The sequence below is a fragment of the Ceratotherium simum genome, chromosome 18 (assembly GCF_057802395.1).
Source record: "Ceratotherium simum simum isolate JZ-2026a chromosome 18, ASM5780239v1, whole genome shotgun sequence".
Lineage (NCBI taxonomy): Eukaryota > Metazoa > Chordata > Mammalia > Perissodactyla > Rhinocerotidae > Ceratotherium > Ceratotherium simum.
The window spans coordinates 50,444,005-50,450,064 of NC_141917.1; the positions used below are offsets into that span (position 1 = coordinate 50,444,005).

The following is a 6,060-nucleotide window of genomic DNA, read 5'->3' on the forward strand; positions in this document are numbered from 1 at the left end:
ACTACCCAGCAGGGTGGGAGTGGGGGGGGTGGGGTGGGGAGGAAGACTGGATTAATTGTTGAAAAATAAAATAGCCACAGTCTCTTTGCACTTTTGTGGATAGAATGAGTAAATATGCCATTCTGCTGTAGTAGTTAATAGAAGGAAATTTTTAGTATATTGGTAATCAGGCAAATAGGACTCTTGATGAACTATTCAATCAGCTAATTGCTAGTCCATAAATCACGATTTGACCGGCTGGAGCTCAGCAAGGGGTTTTTCAGCAAGCTGATCTTTTGATAAATTGCTGTTCAGTGAATTGATCTGTTTCACCCTCTGGTAAAAAAATACAGAGACTCTCTACTCCCATGATGTTTATTTTGACTCCATATTGTCTAACCAACTCAAATTTTGCACTAGTTGAAAACACTTTAATATACATTTATCTTGCTTCCACATCAGCCCCTGCGGCTTCAGCATTTTGACATAAACATAAAATCTAACGAACCATGCATGACTAGTCACAAATCTGGTGTGAGCGGCTCTCCAAATACAGTTCTAGCCTTTCCGGACACCTTCCAGGCATGATCAGAATGCAAAAGAGGAGAGGAGGAAAATGGGATGGAGGACGAGGAAGGGGAGGTGGAATGATGCAAATAACCCAGAAGCAACTGCGCTGATGCCGTAAAAAGCCACAGGAAGAGTATAAAGCTTTCTTGGCTGGAGTTTGCGTGACTTGTGCTCACTTTGAGATAATTTTTCTCACCTCAAACCACTTTGTAGTTCCGCACCACACAGAATTATTTCTCATGGCTAAACTTTGTTGGTGCACGGTATGCAACATTTTTTCTAAGGCCTACTTTGCATAAATTGAGACTTGCATGTCCCCGGGATCATCTGTACTAACACATCCTTACAATCAAAACTATCCCAATATCATATTCCACAACGTGGAAGGAAAGCTTTCCCTTCCTGATTGGTTCGATTCTAGCTCTTTCTGCTTCAACTCAATTCAGGCAAGTGGACGTCTTCAATGTTTCCCAGATCCCACATGTCACTTCTGCCACAGCACTGTCTCTTGTTCTCTGCTGTACCTACCTCCTGCTCAACTGCTCTCTTCTCAGGGCTCTCTGATCTCAACAACCACATGAAACCTTCCATCAACTACCTCAGCCCACACTGAGATCTCCACTGTTTGGAAACTCTATAAGCACTGCTTGCCTGCATCACTCATTTTGGCTCTCAACTCCATACCTCTCATATTTTACTTATTTTATGTATGTGTCACCCCAAAGATCATAAACTTCTTGAATTGAGATGTTGTGTCTGATATTTCAACACATTGTTCCGTGATGAGAACATCTACATACACTCTAATAAAAGCTTATCAAATTGAACGGAATTTTCAGCTGTAACTTAAACACTTTCCTCAGATTTAGAAATAATTTTGCTTGCTCATATGCTCAAAATAGACACCACACCAAAACACTTAGTAGAAAGAATGCCAACAGACAGAGTGGATGAAGTTGGAGAGTAATCTGGAAGGGCACATGGAGAATATGAAGCAGATGTATACATCAAGTTTCATTCATTCATTCAACACCTATTGATAACTTAGTATGTGACAAACACTGGACTCAGTAACGTGAGAGAAACAAATATGAAAATGGCACAATTCCTATGGGGAGCAGTTATTTACATTTTGAAAATGATCCATAATGGATTGAAGCAACAACCTTTTACTTTTTTAAGTGTTCCCAATAGTATATGCACCTGGTTAAAATGGGCTTGTGATGGAAAGTGACAGTTTACTCTTCTGTACTCCTCCTTCTTCTTAGAGGAAAAGTCTGTTTAATTCTGGTAATAATCTCCATATCTCTAAAAATACACTTACACTGAAATTTTGATTGATCAACTATAGACACTATTAATTTACTTCAGGAAAATAGCCCCAGAGAAAAGACCTCCACTTAATAACAGTCCCAGAACCCCTGACCCCCGTCGCTAGCTCTCTACCCAATAGCCCAGAGTGAAAGTCACCAGCTGAGAAGCTCTCCCCACATCCTAAGGTTTCTAGGGAAAGGAAGGAAATCAGTGTCTGGGCTGTTATGATACAGTAATCTTATCTTATTTTTGCCCCACCCCACGGACCAACGGAAGATCGAGGCCCCCAAGAGCTCATAGCTCCAATCAGCTCTTTAGCGTCTCGTGCTTTTGTTAAAATTTAATTTTAATTTTTTAAAAAGTAATACTTGAATATTTATGAAATCAATTAATGTTACAAAGCTTATAGTATTATAAGTATTATAATTATGCTAATTAAATTAATCAATTAGTATACAAACCTTGAAAAAATAGTCCTTCTATTCCAAAAAAAAAAATCCCATCTCCATTTTCCTCTCCACAGGGGTACTATTTTCAAATCTTTCAGCTGTAAATATGTAATAGTAACATTTGACTTACATATACAACAAAAATATTAATAGTAGTTATATAAACAGTTATATAGATAAAATCATGCTTGCAAAAACTAACTTTTGCTGTTTTTTTAGCATTTTTTAGTTTGCTTTTTAATAATTTGTAATTACTTTTGCCCTTATATTTTTACTGAGCTATAATTGATATATAACATTATGTTGGTTTCAGGTACACAACACAATGATTCGATATATGTATATATTGCAAAAGGATCATCACAATAAGGCTATTTAACATCCATGATCACACATAATTACAATTTTTTTTCTTGTGATGAGAATTTTTAAGATATTCTTAACTATTAGCAACTTTCAAATATACAATATAGTATTATTAACTATAGTCACCATGCTGTACATTACATTCCCAGGACCTATTTGTCTTGTAGCTGGAGGGTTGTACCTTTTGACCTTTCTTCACCCATTTCAATCCTCCCGCACTCCGCCTCTGTTGACCACCGTTTTGTTCTCAGCCTTCTTTCTACTCAGAAGCTCAGCTCTTGCCAGATTCCAGCAGCCACTCCCTCTCCTTGTCCCTTTGGACCCAGGGGAAGTGACAGCTTTCTGCTCTTCCTGGTCCCTATACGCTTCACCACCTGCCCTTAAGCCATACCTTTGTAAATAGTCCTCTCTTTAAATTTCTTCTATTTCTCTTTTGATTCTTCTTCTTCTTGAGTCCTCTATTTCTTGCTCAAATTTTGACAGATTCAACAGGTTCCAAACATACCTCGTCAATCCAGGTCAATGAATCTTTAGGGTACAAGGTATTGTGTAGGGTAATGTGGGAGATACAAAGATTCAGTCTTGACCTTTACTTGTTCAATCCAGGAAGGAAAATGAGAGAACATACAAATAGTTATATATTCAACATACAGATCAATTTTATTCATCATAGAGAGATGTAAAAATATGAAAATAGAATAATTGGTAAACTCAGAGAGGGCAGACAACTTTCAGATTTGCTCTTTTCCCCATTTTTGCTAAAGGAGCTCTTCAAGGGAGAGTGACTGAGTGGATATATATCTGCCTTATCCTTTGTCATAACTAGGTTAGAATAATTACCTTAATAAACATTTTTCTGAACCTCGGACTCGTTCCAGCACCTATCTGATATACATTTAAGACTTTTGAAGGTTGATGTGGGGCAACAAGATATAAAGCAAAGCCCCAGATCCTTTAGTATTTGTGAATGCATAAATTTTATGTTAAAAAGCATAAAACCCAGAAACCTAAACATACCAGCCTTATATCAAAGACTGGATTAAAGAGAAGATCTATGTGCTCCTTCATCAGTAGGCCCAACAGGCTGGGAAATAGTTGAGTTGGAAGTATTAGGGGGATGGAAGTGGTCTTGGAACATAAGTGTGTATAGCATGCAGTAGTGGAAGTTTTGTATCATAGTAATCCTGTTTCCTTTTTGGTACACTCAAGCCAGGATTGAATGTATTAGATGAAATGTGAGAATCTTGTTCAATCTGAAACCTCCATTACACACTTTAGTTCTTTTTTTTTTTTTCACTTAAACATTTTTATGATGATTTAGATGGAAGTTGTTCTTTGTCAGTTAATGTCGGCTCCAATCCTTCAAACTGTTTATATCTGCTTTCTAACATTCACTGGACTAACCCTTCTTCAAGTTGGAGTAGGAGTGGTGACACAGATTAGTTATGTCCTCAAGATAAAGTCTTAGTGAAAAATAGGAAATGTTTTTTACTTATATTTTCAAAAAAAGTCGCAGCAGGGGAAAGCATGGCTCAGCAGATGGTCTGGGTGGACCTGGTGATAACAGGATCAGACATTGAAAAGGACAGGATTATTGAGATGGCCTAAGAACTGATTCTGATCTCAGCACTTTGGCTGAAGGTCCTAACCTGATTATAAAACAGCCAGATGAGTTACTGGACATCAAGTCAGATTGGTATAAGGAGCATCATGGAAGTCTGGTCTAACCAAGGCAGGGAAGGAGAGTACACTGACATTGCAGGAGGCAGAGTATGAATTTCTGTCCTTCATATGACAGTGGACTCCTCTGGGGTTTTGTCCACTTGCCGGAGATTCAATACATGCAGATAAGACGTTTCTTAGATAAATACACGCCCCAGTTCATGAAACATCTTCATTATAGAAAAATTGATGTGAGCACTGTTAAAGAACTGTGCAGATGTTGGTATCCAGAAGAATATGAATTTGCACCAAAGAAGGCTGCTTCTCACAAGGCACTTGATGACGTTAGTGAAAGCATCAAAGGACTTCAGTTTTACTGAAATAACGTCTCAAGAAAATAACAGATGAAAAGAAGAGGAAAATTATGGAAAATGGGGAAAATGAGAAGACTATGAGTTGATGCCTATTCTCATGCTGCCACCGCATCGTTCTCCGGAAGCAACTTCTGGTGGTTTTTTTTTTTTTTTACCAAGAGCTCAAGGATTTATAGATTCAGAGACCTCCCAGGACAGAGGGAAAGAAAATACATTTTCCTGATCCTGTTCCCTTTTGTCTACCCTCGTCAGCTTTGTCATATGTGTAGTTATGGTGTTTTGTTGGGAGAAGAATGGAATTTGTAGACCAGGATTTTAAAAATTATACAACAGGCAGTATGGCTTACCAGTTAAGGGCAGACTGCTTGGGTTCAGTCTTGGCTCTGCTGCTTCCTTAGATGAGCTATGTAGCATCTCTGTGCTTCAGTTGTCTCATCTGTAAAATGAGGCTAAGAGCAGGACGTATCTCATAGGATCACAATGAAAACTAAATGAGCTAATATGAGCAAAGAACTTGCATGTGGCACGTGCTCTACAAGTATTAACTGTTGCTCTTGTATTTTTGAAGCTTATAAAGTCATTATGAAATCTTTTTTCTGAATTAGGGTTGGCCTGGCACAGGGATTGACTTTCTTGATGTGAAGAATTCCATATGGCCAGTAAAACTCTTGAAATTCTGCCAGTTAAATGTCTCTGTCTTAATTTGTATTTCCCAAGATGAGTCCTGATTGGATATAACACTATGAAACATAGCAAATTTTAGTATTAAGAACTCTTTAAACTATAAGTTACAGAGGCTTAACAGAGGAAGAAATCATTGCTGATTGGGAACAAGTCAGAAGACACTTCTGAAGGTGGGAGGGAACATGAAAAAATTTGAGAGGGAACATGAAAAAATCAGTAGCACTTAGAGGAGGGGGAACGAAAAGGTATATGTCTTTCCTCTTAGGAAACCATTTTTAGTTACCAGATTGTGCTTGTCTTTTGTTTATTCCAAGGTACACTTTCTAAAAGCACTTAATCTTCCCAAGGACAGCACTAATAGCCTCTGATGTTGCCTATTCTGAAAAAAAAAAAAGAAAGAGACAAAAAAGAAAGCCAAACAAAGATTATGTAACCATGTTACAAATTTAAGTGCTTTGTGTTCCACTTTGCCAGAATTTCGTTAAAGACGGTGAGTTCACAACAGTTAGGTACCGATTGGTGTGTGTGTGTACAATTCAGATACCAGCTCTTCTCTCCCTGCTTCTAAGTCATTTTCTTCTAGTTTATTTGGGAGAAAGGAGGGTTTGTCTCATACCTGTCCTTGTCAGTTTCATGCCACAGCTGCTTCTCTCTGCCTCTGT

The 6,060-nt window shown here is 38.1% G+C and overlaps 1 pseudogene; it reads left to right on the plus strand.

Moving 5' to 3' along the window:
* Nucleotides 1–4,193: 4,193 nt before the first annotated feature.
* On the plus strand, nt 4,194–4,800 carry LOC101392066 (oligoribonuclease, mitochondrial pseudogene; annotated as a pseudogene).
* The last annotated feature ends 1,260 nt before the right edge of the window (nt 4,801–6,060 follow it).